This window comes from Neophocaena asiaeorientalis, unplaced genomic scaffold (genome assembly GCF_003031525.2).
Source record: "Neophocaena asiaeorientalis asiaeorientalis breed wild unplaced genomic scaffold, Neophocaena_asiaeorientalis_V1.1 scaffold268, whole genome shotgun sequence".
In the NCBI taxonomy this organism is placed as follows: domain Eukaryota; kingdom Metazoa; phylum Chordata; class Mammalia; order Artiodactyla; family Phocoenidae; genus Neophocaena; species Neophocaena asiaeorientalis.
Window position 1 is genome coordinate 11776455 of NW_020173979.1, and position 16573 is coordinate 11793027.

Here is a 16573-nt window from a genome sequence, read left to right on the forward strand (position 1 = left end):
GAGAGAAATATTATTTCTTCAGTAAATGGTTCTAGAAAAACTGTGTATCATTATGCAAAAGAATGAGACGGGATTTCTATTTTATACCATATACAAAAATCATCTCAAAATGGATTAAAGACTTAAACATAAGAGCTGCATTGTAAAACTCCTGGAAGAAAATATAGGGAAAAACTTGTTAACACTTGGTGTTGGATATAACAACAGAAACAAATATAAACAAGTGGGACTATGTCAAGCTAAAAAGTTTCCTAGAGATAACAATCAACAGAGTGAAAAGACAACCTGTAGAATTTGAGAGAATATCAGATAAAGGGTTAACATCCAAAATATCTAAGTAGCTTCTACAACTCAAAAGCAAAATACAAACAAACAAAAACCCTAACAAGTAACACAATTAAAAACTGGACAAAGGACCTGATTACACATTTATCCAAAGAAGACATAAATGACTACTAAGTATGTGAAAAGCTGCTCCACATAACTAATTATCAGAGAAATGCAAATCAAAACCACAGTGTGTACCACCTGACACCTGTTAGGATGGCCATTAACAAAAGTACAAAAGATAACAAGGGTTGGAGAGGATGTGGGGAAATTGGAGCCATTGTACACTATTGGTGGGAATGTAAAAAACTACAGCCACTGAAGAAAACAGTATGGAGGTTCCTCAACAAACCAAAAATAGAATTACCATGTGATCCAGCAATTCTACTTCTGGGTATATATTCAAAAGAATTGAAATCAGTATATCAAAGGGATATCTGTACTCCCATATTCATTGCAACATTATTCACAATAGCTAAGATATGAAAATAATCCAAATGTCCATTTACAGGTAAATGGATAAAGATAATGTGATATATACATACAGTGAAATATTCAGTTAAAAAAAGAAGCAAACCCTTGCCATTATGAACCTGGAGAACATTACACTAGGTAAAGTAAGACAGTCATATATGTCATACCTTATATGAGGTGTCTAAAATAGACAAACTCATAGAAACAGAGTGGTGGAATGGTAGAACGGTGGTTACCAGGAGCTGAGAGCATCAGGAAATGGAATTTGTTGCTCTATGGTTGTAAAGTTTCAGTTATCTAAGATGAATAAGTTCTAGAGAGCTGCTGTACGATATAGTGCCCATAATAAACAGTACAGTATTGTGTACTTAAAAAAAATTGTTAAGAGGGTAGATCCCGGGTAAAAGTGTTCTTACTACAACAAAAGCAAAACCAAAACACAACACAATAGCAAGAAACAGCATGGTGACACAAAGAAACTTTTGGAGGTGATGGATATGTTTATTACCTTGAATGTGGTGGTGGTGTCATGGGTGTATGTATATGCCCAAACTCATCAAATTGTATACATTAAATATGTGTAGGTTTTTTGTATATCAGTTATATGTCAATAAAACTGTTTAAAAATGTTATCTAGGTACTGCTGTGAACAAACTTTACAGAAGGAATTTGTCTACTAACCCACTGACCTTAATATAAAGAGATTATCCTGGTGGGCCCGATGCAGTCACATGAATCCTGGAAAGCAGAAGAGGAAGGCAGAGAAGAAATGAAGTTAAAGGGTAGGTCAGAGAGATTCAGAGCATGAAAACGAAATGTGCTGTTGGCTTTGAAGATGGAGATAGAGAGCTGTGAGCCAAGGGATGTGGATCTCAACCATCAGAAGTTGAGAAGGACCCCAGGCAACAGCTAGCCAGGAAGTGGGGACCTCAGTCATACAATCACAAGGAACTGAATTTGACCAGCAACCTGGATAACATTGGAAGCAGATTTATCCCCAGGGGGTCCAAAAACTATCTCAGTCCTGCTCACACATGAATTCAGCCTGGTGAAACGTGGAACAGAAAACCAGCTGAACCAGGGATAGCCCAGACTTCTGACCTTCAGAACTGTAATATGATAAATTTGTGTTGTTTCAAGCCACTAAGCATATGGTAATTTGTTTTGAAATAGAAAGCTACTACAAGGAAATAAGAAAAGATGAGGATAGAGAGTGATAGCTGGCCTTCTGGTACAAAAAAATGAGCCATATGGATAAAGACAGCATCCTAGCATCAAGGGCTAGGATGTGTAGGGATTGAGAGGAATAGGAAACAGAATTTGGAGAGAAAAAGAGGACCATAAAAAGCAATTTGAAGGCTGCTGAAGACACATTTGATCTTTGTTTGATTGGCTATCCTTGTATTTAAGTGGTTTTCACGCTAAACAAGCTTCTCCTGATAGAATAATATTACTATCATTTACAGATAAAAAGATACTTATTTTCTATCTGCAAGAAGGACCAATAAATGGGGCTTCCCTGGTGGCACAGTGGTTGAGAGTCCACCTGCCGATGCAGGGGATGCGGGTTCGTGCCCTGGTCCGGGAGGATCCCACATGCCACGGAGCGTTTGGGCCCGTGGCCACAGCCGCTGGGCCTGCGCGTCCGGAGCCGGTGCTCTGCAACGGGAGAGGCCACAAAAGTGAGAGGCCCGCGTACCGCAAAAAAAAAAAAAAGGACCAATAAAAATGAAGGACAGTTTAGAATTTCTGCTGATTGGTCTAGGGGATGAAATACATTGCACTGACCAATAAACCTTAAAATATACTAAGAACTCTTTATTTTTTTAGAATTTTTCTCTCAATGAATATGCAGGCATAGGCATAAAAAGAAAGCCAATATCACATATTCAGTATTTACATAGAAAAAATCCCTCATTTCCCAAACACTGAATTATTTTTTTTTTAACAATGCCAACATTTGCTTTTGTTTATTCTTCTACAAATACAAACATATGAAGGTTTTGTTTTAAAACCAAAAACAAAATGCTTACAGATGGGCTGAGTTACTTCCAAATAGACTTTTTTTTTTTTACTTGTGATAGGAAAATAAAGACTTCTGGGCCAATAAATGTAACACTGTCAAAAGTTTATTGTCCAGTTTAATATATGACTAAATTGAGAATTTTGGAATGTTGGGGATAAGTTAGTTTAGGGTACTGGGGTTGACAACAGCTAAGCTAGTTGGAACCAGGGAGAGAGGGTCAAGATGTACCAGCTTTGTTCCCACATATTTCTTGGTCTAGAGGTAGGATTTTGGTACAATAATGTATTTTTATTCATATCTTTTGACTCATCACCTGAGGCTGCATGTCAAGGGCTGCAAAACACTAGAAAAACTAGTCACTTAAAATTGATGAACTAGGAACTGCATATGTTAGAAACAAAAACAAATGAACAACAGAAATGGTCCTCTAAACAAACAAACTTGGATACTCTCTTGCAATAATTGAAAATACAAAGTAATTTAAAAAATACAGGGACTTTATTGACTCTCATAATTTGAAAATCTAGGAGTAAATGTGGCCTTAGTTTGTTTTGTATTACTGGTTCCAAGATGTCATCAAGGTCTGAGTTGTCAACCACATATGAAGTCTTGTTTGTCATGATAGAGATATGAATGTAGCAGTCCTAGCTGTCAAACAAACCATATCACACTATTCAAAAAGAGAGACATAATGGCTTCTGGTATCATTTTTCAAAAGTGTAAGGAAAGAAATTTCTATCTCCAGAAAATACCCACCTTTTTTTTGCTTTGGCCCCAGCTGAGTCACATGTACATTTCTTGCTTTCTCCCTGGTTTAGGCCTAGGTTAGATGAACCAATAGAATCTCGAACTGGGGGATGGAGTCCATCTCCACAAACCACATGGCTCTCACACAATGGATGTTGGAGTCCCCATCAATGCCCATCTAGAAATCGTTGATTTTCATCTAGAAATCGTTGACTTCTTCCTTTATCCCTTAGACAAGATTCACTCCCATAATATTTTGTATATCTCTCTTTATAGCAATTATTATACTTTATAGAATTGCTTGTTTTATTTTCTATCTCTTCTACTGAACTTTTCTCTGAAGTTTTACTGTGAAAAATTTCCAGTGTACAGAAGAATGAAACAATTACAGATTGAGCATCTATATTAACTCTACCACCTAGATTTCATAATGAATATTTTGCTATCTTTATGTTAATATATCCAACTATTCCTCCCTCAATGTATTCATTATTCCAGTTTAGTATCTATTGCTGGATTTTAATATCCTTGAAGGAAAATGAGCTGCTGTCTTGTTCAATATTATAACCTCTACATACTAGTATGGTATCTGAAACATAGAAGGAGCTCCATAAAGACTGAGGAAGGAGAAAATAAAGGAAAGGAGGGAATAAAAAAAGGAAGAGAGAGAAATAAGGAAGCAAGGAGGAAGGAAGGGTATCTTTTGTGGAAAGAGAGCTTATTTTTGGCTTAACCAGAGCAACTTGTACCACTATAGGACATGACCTAATTTAAGAGTTCACAAAACAATACCTAATGCCAAAGTCAGCATGAAATTCAAACTATGTCTTTGGAAATGATTACAAAACTAGAGATGTTAATATTTTGTCAGTAATGGGGTGTGTGATCAGAATTCTTCATATTTATGTTGGCTGCATGGATTGTTGGCATGTGACTATTGAATGTGACTTAAAAGTATTCATATCTATTTTCTTTCAGCCAGGCATTATTCATAACATAGTTCACGAAGTAATTTTGGAGGGATTAAACTTGAAATGTTCATAACTGTATAATTAATTATACTCATCCTTGGTTACATTTGCTAATTAATGTCAATTTATGAGCATGGACGGTACCTGGTGCAGTGAGCCACACAGCAGGAGGTGTGAGAGTGATGGGGGTTTGTGTACGGCATTGAATTCAAGTAGTCTTATTCACAGTTTGTTCTGAAAAGCTCAGACAGGCAGCCTATGATGGTCAGTGGGGGTGGCTTTTGGCCTTTAGTTTCCCAGGCTGTAGGTAAAGAGTAAGAAATCATTTGGGGATAAAGGGTGTGGTCAGTTCAAGTGTGGTAAAACACATGTGGAGAAGTGACAATATAAGCAGGACAGCAGAAGGAGGCTGCATCTGGCAGGGTGCAGAGGTAAACAGCCAATAGCATTTACAGAGGACAACCGTAATACCCTATAAGAAATATGGTAGGGACCATTGGAAAAACACCAATAATCAACTTCAGGGTTAGGATCTGGGACATCTGCTTCTAGAGGCTCAGAAATGGCATGGTTCCCAACACACAGGAGATAGACATGCTTAACTTTATCCCTTTTCTTATGTCTCAAGTGGCTGGAAAACTAAGGAGGCATAACTTATACGAGTAAAATGCCTTTTAAAAAAAAAAAGTCACAAAAGATGTTTCTGTTGGCATGGTAAAAACTGATCTATGTGTATGATATAAAGTCAGCATTATGTTGTGAAATAGGTTTTAGTGATTAAAGTAGTCCAGACAATAAAGCTTTGCTATTTATGTGGGTCATGTCTTCCAACTGGTTACATATAAATACACTGTAATATTATCAATAAAGCTGAGGAGCACACAGAGAATATTTTATTATCCTCATTTTATAGATGAGAACATTGACAACCAGAGAGGAAAAAGTCACAGGGGATTAGAACCCAGTCTATTGATTCAACTTCACCTTTATGCATTGTCTCTTATTTGACTATTATCTCCTTGCCTTGTTAGGAAGCTATGTCTTTTAAGTTAATGCTGTACTTTCACAATCAAAAAGAATTATAAATTCTTTTTTGGAGTTAACTCTAGAATAAGTGGATATATTTAACTGTTATATTGTGTTCATGTAGAAATTTTGAGGACTAAGGCTAGAAATCCATTTCGTACAACTTCTATACTGTGCCTAATTGCCTTCTATCATAGAGAAGAGAAATCCTATAGGAAGATGATTTTTAGTCTGAAATAAATAATCCTCTCAATTTTGCGTGTTGTCACATCTTGGTGAATATTTTTTTCCCTTTGTGTCAAAATATACTAGCAAGACTCTTGGGTACAAGTCCTAAAAACTCAGCTCACACAGATTATACAACATAAAACATTTATAGGCTCAGGAAATAAAAATCTACCTGGAAAGATCAAAGGTTCTGGCACAGTTGGATCCAGGAGTTTCAAAATGTCTTTAGGACTCTTTCTCTACCTTTTCTTGGATCTCCTGTCCTAGAAGTTGACCTTAGTCTCTGGCAAGCTGTCCTGTAAAGTAGGAGAAGGACCACCAGGAGATCCAGGCTCACATTTTACCAGCTTAGTAACTCTATGTGAAAGATATTCTCTTTCCCAATTCAAACAAACAAAAAAAAGTTCTAGGCTTGAGTTCATTGGCCTGTATCAGGTCATTTGACCATATTTAAACCATGATATGTAGCTCTGACTAGCCATATGCTAATCTCTCAGTCCTTGGACTAGTCTCAGAACCCTTTAATCACATTGTCTGAGCATGAGGTGGGATGACCCACCAGAAAAAAATCAAGGTATCAGTTAGCAGAAAGAAAAAATAGATGCTGGGCATACTCAAACAATGAAGTCGTTCCTTCAAGTTTAAATAAAGTGATGTGTTTTTTTATGTATTTGTAGGAGAAAAATAGAGAAAAAAAGTAATTTTACAAGATATACTTCCTTGAGAGATGTAAGTTTATAATACAGGATATTAATGAGCTATTCATATTTGATATGTCAAAATAGAAAAGTATTTGTTGAGTAACGGTACCGATCATAGTATTCCAAAGCCTAGTCTTCCTTTAAAGGTTGTAAATAAAGAATAAGTATTAATAAACTGGTTAATTAGTGTTATGTCCTCGCTTTTATTGGCAAATGAAAAATAAGTTTAAAGGGAAGTTTATTTAAATTCCTGTCTTTTATTTCTGCTGGTCATTATATATTTTTATACTTAATTTTCAGAATATATATATTCCTTGCCAAAATATACTCTATAAAGTTCTGGAAGCTTTTGATTTTTTTTTAACATTTCATTTTTCACTTTCACCATGCTGAGAAAACAATTCAGAAAGGACATGTCTGTAAGAGTTGACACCTTGATATTCTATATTCACAGACTAAAAGTGTTATGCAAACAGAAGAGCTCTAGGTGAAAATTAGTTTCCTACAATCCAGTCAGGTTGATGGGCCACACTGAGGCATAATTGAACGGGGGCCATCAAAATTGATGGTTTAGCATTTGTGCCTTAGAAACAAAGAGAATTGGGTTGAGTCACAGCTTCATTACTTATCAGCTGTGTGACCTTGAACAGTTTGCCTCACCAGTCCTCAGTTTCCTCATCTTTGAAGTTAAAATCAAACGGTCTTCTTCCAAAAATTGTCAGGATTATATGAAATTAAGCAACTGAAACATTCATTATAGTTCCTGGTACAAAATAAGTATTCAGTTTGTCATTTTTTATTTTCTTATTGGAACACACTAAGTAATGACTTCTAAACCATAGTGATTCAGGGCATAACCTTTCCAGCTGGCTGTTTGAAACTGTTTTATTTGCTCTGTCGGTGGACTACCTTCTCATTAATGAAGACATTTGGAAATACACCATTCAGTCCTAATTCGAGTGAATTAGATTTTCATCAGCTTCAGTGTGCACATGATTGTAATTAACAAGTAAAATGTACACATACCATTTAAAATTCATTAAAGTGTGGGAGAAAAATTCCATTTGATCACACGTAGAATTCTGTGTTCATGTTTACTCAGTGGAAGGCATTTGGGGAGAAGTACTTACTTGCTAATGTGTTAGCACATCACAAAGGAAACTACTTGTAACCTCCTGCTGGCATCATTGTGAAATGTAGGCAACATTAATTGAAATATCTGAGTGCTTAATGTCACAAACCTGTGAGCCAGGTGTGAAAATCCTTTGTATATTTTATTATTTGTTTTCTCCATTATGACTGTTAGAACATCAGGTTTTCATTTATTGCTTGTTCTGTTTTGATAATTATTACAGTAAATGGTTTCTCTAAAATATGCCTAGGAGATACCCATGAAAGAGTGAATATCCCAATCTGTGCCAAGTGAACACACGGAAATTAGCTGTTTGCAATAAAGGTTCAAAACTAGACAACCTCAACTCCATCTTCAAAGGACTGACATTGTGAGATTGAGTGGAATCCTATAATGTTTTGAAAAAGGAAGGAAGAAAAGGCTGTCCCTTCACTGGGTGTGGGGGAGAGAGGGATTTGCTCATAGTGTTTGGGACAATATGATGCTAATTAGTTGTTGTCACTTACTGAAATGGTGGCTTAAAAAGCCCACAGGGCCTTTTTTGGTAAGTACTTTCCTGAACTCAGCCTTCTTTATTCTGTTTGCCTTGTATTATTTTTTAACATATGCCAAAGAAAGAAAATGAAGGAATATTGCACCTGTACAAAAGCCACTTTGTAAACTCAAATATACAAACTGATTTTGAAGGCCTTGTCACTTAATAAAATAAAATAAAATAAAATAATTTAGCAAAATGACTACTGAGCTATTATGCCATCTCTTTATTTTTTCATTAAAAATCACATACAAATATTTATGAGCCTCTGATGAGCTTGTCCCTGTTCTAGTATCTGGAAACCTCTAAAGAAGAGCACCTCTGCCGCAAAGCTGTATACAGTCTTCTAGAAGATTATGTTGATTTAATGATTTCTCAACAATAGAAGCACTGGTGTATTAGTAGTATGTTAAAAATTGTTCCTTAAAATCCAAAGGCTAGATTACAACCTCATTGATCCATAGGATATAAGAGCTAATAAAGCTTTAATTAAGTAGTCCAAAAGATTCTATAACTTGATTTTTTTATAGTGGAACCCATTTTGACATTTTATTAAGAAAATGTTCAAATATAGAGAAGAATTGAAATAACTTCATAGTGAACACCATATTCACACATGTAGATTCTACTATTAAAATTTTAACTATATTTTTTATCACATATCTATCAATGTATACAGAAACATACATTTTAAAATTTAATCTTAAATGGAACCCCAATATTTCCTAAAATCAACTCAAGGATGCTCTTGTCACACTAGATCTTAACGTCCAGAGGTCCACTTGCTCTAGTTAGCCCTTCCCTGAGGGGACCCCTGTGTCAGTTCCTTTGTACACAATTTGACAACCAATGATCGAGTCAAACCTCATTATTATGCAGATAAAAATCCCCTGAGATGTAGAAACTTGAAGTCTCTAATGTAATGCTACCTTCTAAGCTGTTGCCAGAGCTGGAACTAGAATTTAATTTTCTGTCTTTGCTGCAGATATAATCATTTTTTTAAAAATCACATCATGTTGTTTAAACAGATGTCAGGATAGTCTAATCAAGCTGTATATTTTATATTCTTGAAGAATGACAACATGTGCGGTGCTGGTTAGAATGAGTGTGGAATAACTTAGCCCATGTGATGCAGGGACAATAGCTATTGTTGAGACATTGGTCAGGATTATATTTAGGCCATAGGGCATTGGTAATGCAGAGAGTCATCAGAAAATTAAATCTTACCATAGACCCAGGTTATTATACAAATCCTCTTAAGTAACATTTCTTTACTTGCTGTTAGACTCATTGCTTTACTCGTGCATTTATTCAGAGAGCTCCTCTTTGGTATTTTTATTCCTTTCAGTTACATAGCATTTGGGTATTTCCTTTAATACGGGCCCTTAATATTTGCAGTTTCCTCTACTGGAGTATTTAGCCTCTAGCTTTTTCAGTGGTTAGCTTTTCCTTAGCCTATAGGCATCAAGTTAAATAGCACTTCCCCAGAAATGTCTTCCCAGGCCGACTTAAGGTAGTCTGGATTGCTATAAAACACATCATTGTGTATATTTCCCTCACAGCACTTATTATCGTATGTAATTATCTGGATTTTTGTCTTGGTTATTTATTTTCTATTAGTTTATTTTCTGCATGAGGGCAGGACCAGAAAAAAAAAAAAAAAGCCTGGCTTATAGTAAATGTTCACTCAAACATTTATTTGAGTATATTTAAACATTCACTATGTGTCAGGCATGGTTTAGACTCCAGAATACTACAATGAAAAAATAGACAAAGTTCTTGCTTTTTAAACTTAATATTTTCATGAAGGAAGACAAATAGTACACAACAATGGGTAGATAAATAAAAGAATCAGGAAAATATAAAATAAAAAATTTTAAATGTAGGAAGTGGATAGAGAGTGATGGAAGGTGCTTTTTTTGATATGGTCAGATAAAGTCTCTTTGGGGAGATGATATTGCAACAGAGATGAATTAAGTGAGGGGGTACGTCATTGAGACGTCTGGGAGAAGAGCCTTCCAGGCAGAAGGTAGAGCATGTACAAAATATCTGAAGTAGTATTGTTTTGGTCATGTGCAAAATAACAGAAAAAAAAAGTTTATTAAGCCTGGAGAAAATCATAGGAGATAGGACATTTGGGGACCAGGTAAAACTTATAAATTGTATTTGTAAAGAGAGGCTTTTACTTCTCTTTAGCATGAGACAGTGATGGCTGATTTGACACATATTGTACAGTAATCACTATGGCTAACATTTGGAGAGGAGAACGATGCTAGGAGTGGAGGTGTCGAACAGGAGAACTAGTTAGAAGGTTGATGCCGTGGCCCAGGTGAGAGGTAATTGTCCCACAGGTTGGAGCAGTAGAATCTGTAGGGGAGGTTGGGGCAGGATGGATTCTGAAGGGAGTAACGGCAAGATAACGGCAAGGGTCAGCAGATCAGAAGTCTCTATGTGGTTGAGGAACTGGTGATTTCAGCCTATTGGAGGGAAATGAGATTTCAGAGTTACGGTTAATTAAAAAAAAAAAGATTTCAGAGGCAGGGGAGCTATTGGTAATGAAAAAGGTCTAGAGTACAGCTTCTTTTTCAACTCTAACGTATTGTAAAATCCCTCAGGAAATTTGTTTGTTTACTTATTTATTTATCCATCCATTTATGTATTCTTTCCTTGCCTGCCTGCCTGCCTTCATTTCTTTATTTTAAAGAGAACTGTTGCCTGGCCCCATTCCCTGAAATTATGACATTAATTGGTCTGGGCTGTGGAACCAGAACACTGAAATTTAAAAAAGGTTCCCAGGTGCTGTTGATACAGAGAACTACTGGTTTATGATACTGGTTTGCACCCCTAGCTACTCATGGGAATCACTTATTGTCATTTGAAGTGAGCAAATTAAGGTACTGGTTGAATTGTTTCTTTGGATTGTGAAATCACAAATAAAAATGATAGGAATAGAAGATGCAAGAAAGTATTTGAGCAAGGTGCTAAAATCTTGAAGGAATGAGATCAGTCTGCAGATGGCACCACAGGTTAGGAAACATGGTGCGCTATGACAGTAAGAACTGGGGGTTCATTAGGGAGAAGGAAGGAATGGTGATTTGAATGCAGCAGTGTGAGGCAGGGTGATCAGTTACCCCATCTCTAGGTCTAGGATATGGCAGCTGAAGCAGCCACCAATCGAGAGAACTTCAGAGGACCCCAACGGAAAGCTCGATACCTGTTACTACTAGAAGGTGAAGAAAATGTTACTGAAGTGTTTTATGTTTCCTGGGATGTGACAACCAAACCACTGCAGCGTTCAATGAATCTTTGTTTAGTGAGGTTTTTTTTTTTCCAGATCATTGTTGTCTGTATACAAGGACCATATGATGCTGGATTAAAAATCATTATTTGTACATCTCTTCACCTTATTTGTTTAATTAGAATTTATATTGTGAAATATCAACAGATACTTTTATTAGCTCTGGGTTCACACTAAGGAGTTCATCTAATGGCAGGTTCACATGAAGATGTAGGAGTCCTGTTGTATTGAAAGAATCCTTACATAGAGGTTTTATCCATTAGGAAGTGCTAATACATAGGTCAAGCTATTAGCTTTCATATAAAAATGTTATTTGAAGTTATAAATATTTACCATGACAAATTTTATTTATAATCTCTGATTAAAAATGTAATGTATTACTTCACAAGTGCATTATGGCTTCAGTGATTCTTCATATGTGAACCATGGACCAGTGGCATCACCTGAGAACTTGGAAGAAATAAAAACTCTCAGGCCCCATCCCAGATTGACTAAATCAGAAAATTTGGGAATGGGATTGAGAAATTTGTGTTTTAGTAAGTGTTCCAGGTGATTTTATTGCATACTAAAGTTTGAGATCCTCTGCTCTATGTAATGTTCCCAGTTAATCCATGGAGACTTTCAACAATAACAACACAAAAGAATGTGTGGGGCTTCCCTGGTGGCGCAGTGGTTGAGAGTCCGCCTGCTGATGCAGGGGACATGGGTTTGGTTCCCCGGTCCGGGAAGATCCCACATGCTGCGGAGGGGCTGGGCCCGTGAGCCATGGCCGCTGAGCCTGTGCTCCGCAATGGGAGAGGCCACAACAGTGAGAGGCCTGCGTACTGCAAAAAAAAAAAAAAAAAAAGAATGTGTGATTTACACAGTAAACACTATTAGCCTTGATTGAAGTTTTATGAAAATTACTAAATATACCAAATATTTTGTTGCCATGGAGATAAGGCAGTCAGAAGAGTTTCTGAATTTGGGGTGAGGGGCAATAGCCTATAAGGGTTGCTACTATTTCTTTCCTAAAGTTTTATGCCTAGTTGAGTAATTCAGTCAACTTACCAAAAAATAATAGGGAAATTGGGTAATATTACAGTTTAGGAACCTTCAGTAGTCCTCAACCCTCTATTTCATCATGAAAAATAGAAAGTCTTGATTCTTTTAGTAGTTACTATAGTTATCTGCTGTACCTCAGTTTCATAGAGCAGGGACCCCAGACTTGAATGCATTCACGAACAAGGTTGATAACTTGATTGCAGCTGGTTGAATGGAATCTTCACTTCTATACAGAGAATTGTTTTCTTCCACTTATACTGGAACAGGCAGGCCTTTCAGTTTCTCATTAATTTTGCCACTTTTGACAGACATGGGAACAAATAATACATCTCATTCTTTCTGATTCTAGGAGAACAGCAGTGCAAACACAACGTTGACTATGAACAGACCCTCCATCTCAGTGTTAGGAAGCATAAAGAGAGAAAGGGATTGTGGCAACTTAACTGCTGTCTTGTCTTAATGACAGGAAGGGAGCCCAAGAGGTGGGGAGGAGCTTCTGCTCAATACCTACCAAACGTGGCCATATGTGAATGTGAAGTTGACAGTGTTTTAGCTCCTACTCTCCCCACAAAGAGAGACCAGAGATTAAATTTTCCATCTAAAATTTGTTTAAAAAAACATTTTTGTGTGTGGTAAGGGCACGTAATACAAGATCTACCCTGTTAATAAAATTTTAAGTGCACAATACCGTATTGTTAACTACACGCACAATGTTGTACAGCAGATCTCTAGAACTCGTTCATCTTGTGTAACTGAAACTTTAAACCCAATGAATAGCAACTCCCCATTTCCCTCCTCCCAGCCATAGGCAACCACCGTTTCACTCAGTGTTTCTATGAGTTTAGCTCTTTTAAATACCTCATGTTTGTGGAATTCTGCACTATTTGTCCTTTCATGACTCGCTTATTTCACTTAACATAATGTCCTCCAGGCTCATCTATGTTGCTACAATAGGGCTGAATAATAATCCATTGTATGTATATACCACATTTTCTTTATCCATTCGTTGACGGGTATTTGTGTTGTGTCCACATTTTGGCTATTATAAATAAGCTGCAATAAGTATAGGAGGGCACATATATCTTTGAGATTCTGATTTCAGTTCTTTTGGAAATATACCCAGAAGGGGGTTGCTGGACTGTATAGTAATTCTGTTTTTAATTTAAAGTGGCCCAATAGGACCCACAGTCTTTGGCACTTGGTAAACTGTATGTAGAGACTTTTTTTTAGGTAGAAAGTGAACTCTCAGTATCTTCTTGTTTGTCTTGGAGAAAAGAATGTGGATACAGGAGGTTGAGGAGTTTTTTCCATACCTTGTATATTTCTGAATCAGAACTATCTAATATCCCTAATCAGACAAAAATAAGGGGGCATCTTATTCAAGCGTGTAAATCTTTCCCTGGTTTTTTAACCAGCTGATTTTAGAGGTTGTATCACTCTAGTACAACCAGAAAACGGTTTTAGTCAACATCTGATTAAGCTTTAAAAGCTTCAAGGTGACACTCAAAAAATCTGGTCTATGTACTTAAAGTAGCTTAATAATGAAAAGCTTTTACAAAATTCTTTTTTTTCCTGTCTTCTATCCTTACTCTCTACTTCCGTTTCTCTTTCATGACAGACATTCATTCTAACATGTTTAATGAGTTTCTTTTGGTTTATTTGTGTTCCTGCTAAATAGGTGGTGTTGCTTTATATGCATTATTTTTGATTCATATAAAAGTAATTGGGGGCTTCCCCGGTGGCACAGTGGCTAGGAGTCCGCCTGCCGATGCAGGGGACGCGGGTTCGTGCCCCGCTCCGGGAAGATCCCACGTGCTGTGGAGCGGCTGGGCCCGTGAGCCATGGCCGCTGAGCCTGCGCATCCAGAGCCTGTGCTCCGCAACGGGAGAGGCCACAACAGTGAGAGGCCCGCGTACCGCATTTAAAATAAATAAAATAATTGGGTTACATTAAAAATTTTTGGCATTGTAAATTACTGTATTATCTCCAACTATGTTTGTCTATAAAGTGACAAACTGCAGTTATTTAAACAAAAAAAAAGATTTCCACCTTATTGAGGTGCAGTGAAGCTTAAACAATTAATCTTTATAAGAAGTTTTGACGTTTTTCAATAGATTTATGGTCTTTAAAGAAAACTTTAATTTCTTCCATAACTTTCCCTTTCTTCAGAAAAGCATAATTGAATAAGCCCCAAATTTTTAGAAATCAGCTATTTTTCAAGTTTCTCTTTCGATTTTAGGGTGAACATGTCTAGACTGCTAAATATATTAAATGCATATATTCAGGGTAAAAAATTCACATAAGGGATTTTTTTCCTTTAAAGTCTCGTAAAATAGGTCACTCAAATATTTGGATCTATGTACTAAAATGACAGGCAATAAGTTTAAAGATAAAGTAGAATTTAAATTTAATGTTCACTTGCTCTTAATTATTAATTTTAGTTCACTCATTTCATAAGTGAAAATACTTAGGTATAAAAATAGACATATTGTCAGACCATGATGCCTAATGGATAATTATTACTCTGGAGGTATAATGAAAGATTTCCCCTGTGTCTTTACATGAACATTTTCTCTCAGTGACAGCACATATTCTGTCTTTAGCATTCCATTTCTTGACTGTCATTTTTGCTGTCTTTTTTTCCCCCTCTGGTTCTAAAACACTCTGTCAAACGTGGTTTCCCAAAAAAAGGACATGATCTTCTAGAAATAGAGAGGAGTATAGTAAAAAAGGGAAATGAAGCATAATAGGAAATAAGGCAACACTGAAACATAAAATTGTAGAATAAGCTCATTTTTGAATATGGATATAAATATACTGGATGAGTTATTCTCAGAGGGAATTTAACAGTATAAGACACAATTCTTTGTGATTTAGTTGGTTTTACCTCAGGAATGTAAGGTTGGTTTAACATCTGTGTGTTGAATCACATCAATAAACAGAACAAAATTATCTTGGTGTTACTAAACATCATTAGAGAAAATTAAATACACATTCCTGAAAACACACATAAACATATTAAACTCCCTCTAGAAGGATTTTTAAGGTTAATAAGTAGTTTTCTCTATTAAATCAAATGAAAACATTAAATATAACAAACACTAGAGATATTCCTACAAATATAAGAACTAAATAAAGATCCCTACTATTAACATATTATGCAATATTGTTTTAAAAATGCTAGCCTATATAACGAGATAAGAAAATTAAATAATAAGTAAACATATTGTGAAGGAGCTAAATATCATCTTTTGTGATGATAAAATTAGCATCAGTGTGATTTTCATCTAGATGTATACATCCTTTCTCAAGTGTATTCCTAAGATGATGACAGGTAAAAGAATGAGGCAATGAAGAAAGGCAGCTGTATGATTTTAACTGCTGAATTGGCCAGGTATACTGGAAAAGATAATTTGATACTACCCCAGGTGCTCACTTTAAATGTTTTTATTTTATTTTAATTAATTTATTTTTTTCAGTCTTCTTTCTCTCATAGTCTCACTTTGAGGAACTAATTGTTCCAGATTCTTCCGCACACTCTCCCCCATGTGATTCTGAATAGATTGCATTTGGCTTTGTAACTACTTATTGCCATGACTCTATGAGGGTGGTGAGTGGGATATTGCAAGGAAATTGTGAGTGTACCTATGCATCTCGGCCTTAACTGAAAACTTAACCCCATGGTTAACCTCTGTGTCTTCAGCTTTCCTTATTCTTGTGTTTCAAATAATGCATTGCATTCTAATATTCTGAAGGATTCTCCCTATTTTATTTTTCCTTAAGATCTTGGTAGCATGCACATAGCCCCCAGATTTCATGGATTTTACATTCTCTTTCTTCTGCCTATCCCCAAGTACTTTCCATTTGCTTCTAAAACACATTCCTATTTAGATAAATATTTCCCTATCAACAACAAAGAAACTCAGTGTACTGTATTATCTACCTCCTTCAAGCCCAGAGACTTCACATTACATTTCCTATTCTTCTAGCTTGATATCATTTCCCTTTGAATATCATGGCTTTGTACAGAATGAATAAAACTATGAGTTGACAAAAACACTTAA